The sequence below is a fragment of the Octopus bimaculoides genome, chromosome 1 (genome assembly GCF_001194135.2).
Source record: "Octopus bimaculoides isolate UCB-OBI-ISO-001 chromosome 1, ASM119413v2, whole genome shotgun sequence".
In the NCBI taxonomy this organism is placed as follows: Eukaryota; Metazoa; Mollusca; class Cephalopoda; order Octopoda; family Octopodidae; genus Octopus; species Octopus bimaculoides.
This window is the reverse complement of record NC_068981.1, coordinates 129,734,991-129,746,450: the sequence shown is the minus strand read 5'-3', so window position 1 is coordinate 129,746,450 and position 11,460 is coordinate 129,734,991. Positions and strand designations below refer to the sequence as shown.

Sequence of the window (11,460 nt, the reverse complement as noted above, 5' to 3'; positions counted from 1 at the left end):
AAGTAACTGCATGTTAATTAAGAGAAAGACATAGGAAATGAAATATGTAATTTCAAACTTTCAGCTGCACCTGTGGCCATCTTCAGAAGGAGATTATTAAAGAATATGGTGCATTATCGAGTAAACATTCACAATAGTTTGTGATATTCAACTAAAGAATAAATTATATAAATAGTCTTCAATAGTTATGAGTATACTGGTATGAAGTAAGAATAAGAGTTGATTGGTGGAGAGTTGATAAGTAGGTGAGGATAACTGTGCAGTCATGTCAAAGTTGATTGGTAGAGAAGTAATACGGAGGTGGGGATGATAATATAGTTGATGGGAGGAGTTAAAATAGAGAAGCAAAAGCAAGTGTGGGTGTGTATATATGTGGGTGGATGTACATATGTGTGTACTTGACACTTAGGCAATGTATACATAAATACACAGAAAGATAGGTATATAAATCAAAATATATTTAAAGGTATGACTACATGTATATGATTAAAATTATTACATTTGTAGCTTGGACCCTGAATATGTTATGTTGTGTGGTGAGAGAGAGTTGTATGTGTGTGAAAGAAAGAAAGAAGGAAAGAGAAGAGCATGTGAGAGAGAGATAGCAGTATGTGTGTGTGTGTGAGAGAGAGAGAGAGAGAGAGACAGCAGTGTGTGTGGATGAGAGAGAGAGAGAGCAGTGTGTGTGTTTGTGTGTGTGTGTGAGAGAGAGAGAGAGAGAGAAAGCATTGTGTGTGTGAGAAAGAGAGAGAGAGAGAGAGAGAGAGAGAGACAGTAGTGTGTGTGTGTGAGAGAGAGAGAGAGCAGTGTGTGTGTGAGAGAGAGAGAGCAGTGTGTGTGTGTGAGAGAGAGAAAAAGAGCAGTGTATGTGTGTGAGAGAGAGAAAGAGAGCAGTATGTGTGTGTGTGAGAGAGAGAAAGAGAGAGACAGTGGCAGAAAGAGAAAGAAAAACAGTGAGAAAAGTAGAGAGCAGTGTGTGAGAGAGAGATGTTTGTGTGAAAGGGAAAGGGTGAATAAAGGAGAGAGGGAACGAATAGGGAAAAGAAAGTGAGTCATAGGTTTCTAAGATTGTAATCTAAACTCGCATGTTAAGAATTAAATTTGAATTCTCCATCTAAGAGAATTATCATCACTGCATCCTGTTGGTAGCTCACCATTTAAATAAAATTCAAACATTTCATGAAATAAATGTGTGAATTGCATAAAATTCAACAAGTAGATGTGTAATAAAATATTTTCTAAAGTCAGTTTCCACAATTATAAATTGAGTGAATTACTTAATACATTTTTTTTTTTTTAAATAGCAAATAAAAAGTTATCTCCATCAACATAAATGAAAACATTTAAATTCTCAAGACAATTAAAAGAAAAATAGTTAGAAACTCACCTATCAACAGGTATGTAACGGCTGTTAAATTTTAAATCTAAGTGACTACATAGAGATGTTGTTGGAATCAATAAAAAAATAATTTTAAAATAAGGAATTCAGTGGAAGATACAAATCATAGGTAGCTAGTAGTAAAGTAGAAATACTTCATTTTGTTGGGTGTAAACAGTGTTTTAATCCTTCTTTTGTTTTTACTGAGTATGTTGTCGTTGTTCTTTCTCTGCCTTCTGTAAGAAACGATCCACCGTTGAATGTGCTGCCGTGTTTACAGCTGGTTGTTGACGCAAGATATTAAAGAAGGAATCGGCTAAATATATCCCCATCTAGTCATCTCTATTATGGCTCAATCAACTGTTGTGTGTTGTAATGTACTGATTCCATACTGTTGCTATGGACACATTTGCTAAAATCAATACAGAACAAGTGGCAGCTATGATAGAGAGAGAGTTGAAGAGAGAAAAAGAATTGAAGAGAGAGAGAGAGAGAGAGAGAAACAAGGAACAGGCGGTGACAGCAGGGTGGTTGTGGGAATAAAAGATGCACATGACAGTAGTAATAGTAATAGCAACAGTAGCAAGTCCCATTTTATTAAACATGCGCACACGGTAGAAATACTAATGATGCTAATAGAAAAAACAAAGAAACAAAAAAAATATTATAAGAAAAAATTAGAAAAACAAAAAAAGAAAGAAGGGGTTGGGGGTAATCTTGCTGATCATTAAAGCTGACTGAAGCAACAGTAATATTACTAACAGGAATAACTATTGCAGTAACTGCACAACATATCACAGAGATAGACAGAACATTTGAAAAATATATCATTTACCATACACATTGAAAATATGGGATCTGCTTTGATAAAATGCTTCCTTTCATTTAGTGAGCATTCGGAGGTAAACTGTTCAAGTTTAGTTAATAATATAACTATATTCGTGCAGTTAAAATTTCAGTAGTAGTTGTGATTTCTTAACTCCCTCTTCTAGTAATCGCATTTACTATTTTTGTTTTGTTTTTTTGCTGCCAAACAACACTATGTAAGTTACTTGAAGGGCTCTCTTCTAACCAATGAAGTGCATTAGTTTTCTTAATTACATTTCCATTTAAATATGCTTACTAACTTTCTAAAAGATTTTCTTACTTTTCTTCTATCATTGTTAAACTCTTAAAACAGCTTCATTAAACAGACACAGGTGATCATCAACTGATTTAACCCTTGTACACTACTGGTATGTATGTATTTTGTCAAAACTAGAAGGAGAAAAGTTAGTATCTAATCAAATCTAAACTCAAAGCTGTGAAAAAGCAATACTGTAAAGATAGCAAGAAGCATCTAGTGCTCCATTACCAACCTCATCTGTTTTAACTACCAGAAAATAATGTGACTTTATTCCATTCCTGTTTGTTATTACTGCTAGCACTTCAACTGTCATCATGCTAAAGTAAGATTTAAAACACCTGAGATTATCACTAGTCATAAAATATTTTATCATTTACATTTAGATTAGATATAACAGGAATTGGTTGGCGTGTGCAAGAACAAGGACTGCATTCATACAAACATGTGATGCATATGGAGGACAACAGATGGGTAAAGAAATGCCAGGATATCCATGTCAAAGGAAATTGTAAAAGGGGAAAACTAAGGAAGACATGGGCAGAAGTGATAAAAGCTTACCTCAGGATGTCTAACTTTAAGAAGTAGATGACAAAGAAAACACAACAAATAGTGAGACACTATGTTGGAAAGAACCTATCCAGCCTATGCAAGCATGGAAAAACTGATATAAAACAATGATGATGATGACAACAATGATGATTTAAGTTTTGAACCCACCCTGAAACAACTAGCCAGTTATCTGTTTTAACAACTACAAAACACTTTACCATTCTCCACTAGAAAATGTGTCACTTATTTCCCTTACAGAAGCTGAACCAGTAAAGCACCCGAGTGTGTATATTTAACCTAAAGGTAAACCTCAATGCTGGTTAAAAATTAGTCTGTGGCTATATCTGTAGCCCCAAAATGTGTTTTGCTAAATTATTCACAATAAATTTTCCCACTATCCACAATAAATAAATTTAACACTTATATCACCTGAAATTGATCAAATCATTTATTTACACACAGGTTAGAACTACCATCTCCTATCATCTTACTTGCCACTAATACCCTTTAATATAGTAACCGATATTTAGGCAGCGAGCAGCCAGAATTTGTTACTGCACTGGGCAAAATGCTAAATGGCATTTTGTCCATCTCTACATTCCAAGTTCAAATTCGGCTGTGGTTAACTTTGCCTTTCATCCTTTCAAGGTGAATGAAATAAGTACCAGTTAAACACTGGGGTTGATGTAATTGACTTATCTCCTCCCCTGAAATTGCTGGCCTCATGCCAAAATTTAAAATCAATTTAGTAATCAATACTCTTTATCAACTATAAGACACTTTTTATTATCACAATTAATAACCCACTCAAAAGAAACTTACTGTTTACATCCCTAACCTAATGTGAATATCTATTACCCAGAAGAAAACTTTTTCTATAAGCTGAGATATTACTCAGTTTATTACCTACAAAAACAAAAAAAGCATCCTTTCAGAAAAATATTCAATAAATTGAGGGCAGTAGTCAGCACAGTCAGTACTCCAGTGATATTTGTGATATTCAAATCCCAGATGACTGGGTGTGATTGGGGAAGATTTCCAGAGACTCAACATCACCTGAGGCTGCCGATGATGGAGAGCACTGGTGGATCTGGTAGGCTCTATACATGATGATGTCTCTGAGACCACTAACCTGGGATGACCTCAGCCTCACCAAGCAAGAGCATGAAGCAAGCAGCTGCAAGCAAGTCCCATTAAATCTTGCTAGGGTCATGTTTGCCTTTCCTCTAACAAGGCTCAATAAAATAAGTAACAGTCATATATTGGAATTAATTCAATTGACTGAGCTCTCCCAAAAATGGCCTTCTACTGCTTGATACTCTTCCTGTTGTCAACTTTCACCTGTATCTAAGCAAAGTAATATTGCCCTATGGCTGGACATCTTTTCATAAAAGACTGAAAACGAGAGATTTCACTTGTATAATGAGGACATTTGTTTATTACAAGATGTCAAGACAAAGAGACACAAACATTCACCCTGCCACACACATAAAAGCACCCGTGCAGTACCATGTAAAAGTGCCCCATGCGGTGCCACATAAAAGCACCCAGCACACTCTGTGAAGTGGTTGGCATTAGGAAGGGCATCCAGCCATAGAAATCATGCCAAATCAGACTGGAATCTGGTGCAGCTCCCCAGCCTGCCAGCTCTGGTCGAACTGTCCAATCTATGCCAGCATGGACAACGGACATTAAATGATGATGATGATGATTATATATGCAATGGGGATAAATTTGAGTAACTGTCACATCACCTGGAAGACATGCAAGATAAGGTAGACCACCTGAGAGAAACTTCACGGCGAGTGAGCATGATATATATATATATACATATATATATACACATACACATCATAGAATTTCTTTCAGTTTCTGTTTACCAAATCCACTCACAAGGCTTTGATGGCCCAGGGCTAGTAGAAGATACTTATATATGATGCTGCGCAGTGAGACTGAACCCAAAAACACATGGCTGAGAAGCAAACTTCTTAATCACACAGCCATGCTTATATAGATCTGACTTTTAAAACCAAATAGTGAAAATAATAGATGTATTTCAGTTTTAGACTTTCTCAATGAAATATATTTTCCTTAGTTGGCAAGACTAAGTGTGTTCAATATTTATGGAAATAGAGAGAACATGATGCTTATTATAAATATAATGGGGGAGGGATGTCTTGAGGTAGCATTCTTTATTCTATGTATCTATGGAGGAAGTTTTTGTTCTACTAATTGCATAGTTAATTGAAGATTTTGCAATCTCTGTATTACATATGTGAGATCTTACCATAAATGTTAGGGACTTCATGACTAACCACTACTAGCATTGCAGATTAAGATGTAAACTCCATGACCAAACACATGAGTCAAAGTCACATATTCACGATTAGTACTCCACTTTAGCCCTTTAACATTCATATAACTCTGTCAAATGTAATGGTCCTTTATTCACATTGTTTTGAATTAATCATGCATGGCTGTGTGGTAAGAAGCTTGCTTCCCAACCACATGGTTCAGGTTCAGTCCCACAGTGTGGCACCTTGGGCAAGTGTCTTCTACTATAGCTTTGGGCAGACCAAATCCTTGTAACTGGATTTGGTAGACGGAGACTGAAAGAAGCCCATCATATATATATATATATATATATATATATATATATATATATATATATATGATGGGCTTCTTTCAGTCTTGTGAATGATTAAATTTACAGACTTATTCAACTGTTCTAATATATAATGATAAAATAACTGAGTAGACAAGGTATTTGACAACTATGCCATGAGTTCAAATCTAGTTGTAGCATTTTATTGTTTTTCCGGACAATAAACTTTATTCTATAGTTCTCCTAGCTGTCAGGAGCTGATAGTAGATCATCTGGGAATGTTACTTGTAACAGACTAAGATTTAATCCAAATTAGGTTTAGATTTCATCTAGAGAATGTCATAAAACCAGAAATACACACTGGCTGAAAAGACATTTAGTTATTTAGCTCAGACCAGTGGTTCCCAAACTTTTTTTACTCACGGCACACCTTACAAGAAGTTAAAATATTTTGGCACACTTTGTACATAAATTCTAAAATTTATTCAAAAGAGCTTTTCTACATAAACTATAAAGTGATATACAGATAATTAAAGATACAGAAAAATTGCATGTACTCACTCTTTATTCAATATTTGAAGCAAAGTTACCCATGAGAAACATGTGCTTGATGTTTTTTGGAAATGTTTTCAATATTGGGATGTATTTGAGAAAGACAAATCCTCATTGTTTCTTTGATGCAACAGAGCCTCTTTCTTTTTTGGATTTGATGTTATTGAGGATTGAAAATCCCAACTCACATAAATACGATGTGGAAAACTGCATCAAAATAGATGGAGCTTTTTTTTTTACTACTGAGGGGGTATTCTCCTATAATAGTATTCCAAAATGTATCAATAGGTAACTCAGCATACTTGATTTTAAGTCTGTGATCACTGGACATAAATGCCAATTCCTCTTCTTCACATATTTTCAGATCAATATTAGATGGAATTTTTATGAAGGGATTCTGAACCCAATCATACTCTTCTGTGTTCAATGACAGAAAATAAAAGTTTATTTTTTTCTTCCAGATTTGTCAAATGTTCAAATACAATAGGAGTCATTTTTTTATGCACCTTTTACGTATTAAGGGAAACATTTCCAAGTTACCACCTTCAACTCTATTTTTCCAAATTACAACTTTCATTTTAAATGAAACCAGCTGATCTGTCAAAGTGAGAAAGTTTTCATCTCTACCTTGCATACTTGTGTTGACACTATTAAGTTGTGCAAATATCTCTGTTAAATATTCCAACTTGGAACCCCAAAATTCACATTGTAAACATTCTAAGTGTTCATGTTTTTCTTTAAAAATGTATGCAATTCCTTCTGGAGTTCATATATGCAATGTAGCACCTTACCTTTTGAAAGCTGTTTGACTTTTGTGTGTAAAAGTAAGTGCTTGTGCTGGGAATCCATATCAACACAAATTTGTTCAAATAAACAATACTTCAATGACCTACTTTGAATATAATTAACCATTTCAACAACTTTGTATAATACTTGTTTTAACTCAACTGGTATTGTTTTTGAAACTAGTACCTCCCTATGTAGAAAGCAATGAGAACATATAACATTAGGATTTTGCTGTTGCATGAGCAATACAAAACCTTTAATAGAGCCTATCATAGATGGTTCCCCATAGGTACATATTCCAACACATGAATTCCGGGATAAATTCCGTTTTACAAGGTAGGCAGATAAAATGTCAAAAATATCTTGACCTCTTGAAGTGAGTGGCATTTCTTCGCAACAACAGAACTGATTTATGATTTGGTGCCCAGCGTCACCTTCCTGGCACTTGTGCCAGTGGCACGTGTAAAGACATTCAAGCGAGATCGTGCCAGTGCCACTGGACTGGCTCCTGTGCAGGTGGCACGTAAAATACACCATTTTGAGCGTGGCCATTGCCAGTACCACCTGACTGGCCTTCGTATCGGAGGCACGTAAAAGCACCCACTACACTCTCGGAGTGGTTGGCATTAGGAAGGGCATCCAGCTGTAGAAACTCTGCCAAATCAGATTGGAGCCTGGTGTAGCCATCCAGTTCACCAGTCCTCAGTCAAATCGTCCAACCCATGCTAGCATGGAAAGCGGATGTTAAACGATGATGATGATGATGATGATGTTACCATCAATAAAGCATATAAATGTAATTAATTGTGCTTTGTTACTAATGTCAGTTGATTCGCCAACCTGTAGAGTAAATTCTGAGTCCTGAAATTTGTTCTGTACATTTTCCTCTATATCAGCAGATAAATCCATAATTTGCCTATGGATTGTATTATTTGAGAGCAGAATCTTGCTTATTTCTTGCTCGGCTTCATCATCTAACATGGTTTTAACCATCTTTCTTCAAGCAGGTAAGATAATCAACTAAACTAAAATATGCAATTTCATTTGTAGTACAATCATTTCGGCTATCTCAATAGATGCGACTTGAGCCTTTTCAGAAGCATTCATCCTTTTTTCAAAATAATTTCTTTGTTTAGATTGCTGTTCTAGCAGTCTTTGGAAATAATTCAGATCTTTACATTGAAGATGTGAGTGTTTAGTAGTAAAATGTCTTTTCAACTTGCTGGGCAACATGCCTTCATTAGACATCTTTTACCACAGTGGAAGAGGTTGATCCTCATTGCCAGTCCAATGAAATCCAAACTTTAAATAGCTATTGCAATATTTATGACTGGGTTGAGCTTTCGCATTATTATCACTACACTTAGTTGCTTTTGATCAACGTTCACTTTCAGATTCATAATCATCACAGTTATGTTTCCTCTTAATAAACTTTTCCATTTTATGGATAATTTAGTCTGTTAATATGAATTGTCTTGCACAAAGAGCATAGATGACTAACAGAGTCAAACTGAGACTGCAACAAGTGACCAGTGAGCTGTGAAAAGTGGCAGCGTATCACATATTATCAGACACTTTTGAGAAGTCTTTCAAAACTAATTGCAAAAAGATGAAAATGCTTGTCACTGTATGAATGAAAAAAATTGAAATACAGCCACAATACTGGAGGATGTACTAAAAGATTTAGTTCAACATCGTATATTTTAGTTCAATAGTTTATTATTGAAATGAAAACTGCTGAGGCTATGACTGAAATAAACTGAAACATAGTCGTGCACTGAATGTGTTCATAAGATGTCAATTTTGACGATAGATTGATGCTAATTTAATTCTTATCCTTATGAAATTTCAGATTCAAAATCGAATTACAGTATCATATCATAATTAGCCTAAATGAATTGAATGACACAATCACCTCTCATTCTTAGTTGCGAAATTAGTGTTTAGTTTTTTTGCCAATTTGACATTTATATATTAACTTACTAGAGAATTTTGGTTTGTATTTTTCATATTTTGAAATGAAATCTTTCTTTTTCAAGGCGCACCTAGTTACATCTTGCAGCGCACCAGTGTGCTGCAGCGCACCAGTGTGCCGCAGCGCACCAGTGTGCCGCAGCGCACAGTTTGAGAACCACTGACTTAGACCAACGTTGAGTTGGCTAGATGAAATTTAGGTATTTCTATGAACTTTTGTTGTATAAGATTTTTACTATAAGATGTCCTCCTTAACATTAAATATTGAATTATGACATACACTAAATATTGAATTATGACATGCTTTATATCTATTTTCCAAGTAGGTTTATTGCGGCAAGTAAAATACTCACACGCACACACACACACACACACACACACACACACACACAATGATTATTATAATAAAGCTTCAATATGTGATCATGTGAGTTAAAGCAGCACTTTAACAACAATGCAAGTCCACCATTGTAAAATACCAAATACAAGAAAATGTAAATTCAATGTCTTCTTTATTAAGTTTTGTTTTCCCTCTTTCCTCCTTCCCACTCTTTCTTTCTTGTCCAAATACATGATTGCTTTTGTTTAAACTAACTCTAATGCCTAACTAAGCCATTCTAGTGCTTAATTCATTTAATATAGTTGATATCATACCTACTCTATTTCTCAAATTAATACATACCTCATTTATTCTCCTTTATAGTATTTATTCCATCCTATTCAATTGATTCATGCTTAAACCAATTCTGATGTGCAAAGAAACACATTTCATTCCGTTGTAAACTGGTTGAACTGTCCAGATAAATTGAAAGAACAAGAAAATATATCTGGAAGAAGAAATTAAATTTCTCCAATGCACTCCAAGTAAAATAGCAGCGAAATTATTGTTTGCCGTATCTCTAGTGTGAAAGTGCTTTTATTACATGGTTTATAATTTCACAGAATCTCACAGATGTAATCATTATCAATGTGATGGGGATGTTTATGAGAAGGATGCAGCTAATTATGGTGATAATAATGATAGCCATTGTATTTATGAGGACAAAGACAATAACGATTGTATATAGTTTTAGTATTTGTATTAATGATTTCAATGGTAATAGTGACAGTGATAGTTTTGATGGTAGTGGAAATAGTAGTGAGAGAGATTTTGATTAGAATGAAGAAAAGCAGTGAAAGCTACATGATGCATTTTTATTTGGAAGATTGCTGTGAAGACTGCTCCTTTGCAACATGTGCCAATATGGGATTTCTCCAACCTCCATTCTGTGAAATCAGGTATTTCTCAGAGTTTATGTTTTCCACACCATCCCTTCTGCACATCACTGACCTTCTCACTGCCACCTGTGACAACACACATACTCCTTTTCAGATGATACTACACTTCTCTCAAACATATCCTGCACAGGTATCATATCATGCTTCACACAACCGAGACACATTAATCATTTGTCTTAGAAAAGAAGCTTTGAAAACATTCTCAGATGGGTTCATGTCAACCTAATCTCATTCAACAACACACCAAAACAGACACTACTCATATCAATGAAGCTTTACAGCATCACACTCTACATGTGATCAACACATAATTAAAATCCTTAAATTGGTTACAAATGTTATGTTTAATGATCTCTGACAGCATTTCATAGTGACAACAACATAACTATAACATGAATATAAGAGAAAAATATCCAAACACCTGTTGCATAAAAACTTAATAGTAAAGCTATAGCATTGTGACCTTTTGCTATACATATATATATATATATATATATATATATATATATATATATATATATATTCATAGGAATTAGTCATTTAGAAAGTCGGTGTAATTTTAGAGGTGTTGTTTTAATTCATTCAATTTTCTGATTTACTACATAATGTATGTTAGTAACCAGCATCTATAACATAGCCAAGACTGCTTCTTCAAACTGGGCCTTGAAACCTCAGACCTTACCTCTCCCCATAGCACATATTTACCTTATTTTACAAATTCTATCAACTGATTTTTGTTGATGCAAATCATCACTAGTTTCCTTGAGTTCTGGCTTTTGTTTCTTTTGCTTCATCCCAAACATTATTTTTCATTCAAAACCAGAAAATACTTCAGCTTGAAACAGCTGATGATCCTTACAAGACACAAACTTTTTACAGTGCATTTAAAGAAGGCCATCTAACTGATTGACACATTTTTACTGACCACAAGTCTACTGCTGTAGTGCATTTTATCTTCTCTCTGTCATTTCTAACCTCTCAATTAGTAAACCATGTATCACACCTATCTCATTTTTTACCTCTCTCATGCTTACCATGACCAATGGTCCAATGACTGAAACAAGTAAAAGATAAAAGATATTTTCTTTAGGACTGCTTCAGAATTATACAACCTCATCTTGGCGTTAGGAAGGGCATCCAGCTGTAGAAACTCTGCCAAATTTAGATTGGAGCCTGGTGTTGCCATCCGGTTTCACCAGTCCTCAGTCAAAT

The 11,460-nt window shown here is 34.8% G+C and overlaps 1 protein-coding gene across 7 annotated transcripts in view; it reads right to left on the bottom strand.

Moving 5' to 3' along the window:
• The window catches only part of LOC106875810 (rabphilin-3A), a 285,702-nt gene that overhangs the window by 192,773 nt on the left and 81,469 nt on the right, over nt 1–11,460 (bottom strand). For 2 of the 7 annotated variants that reach the window (XM_052970465.1, XM_052970481.1), the window contains exon 1: nt 1,388–1,895. The exons of 3 other annotated variants lie outside the window; for them this stretch is intronic. The gene's annotated coding sequence lies outside the window, so the exon portion shown is untranslated. Of the gene's footprint in view, nt 1–1,387; nt 1,897–11,460 lie in introns of those variants that run through there. 2 more of the 7 variants (XM_052970470.1, XM_052970473.1) reach the window with 2 other exon arrangements.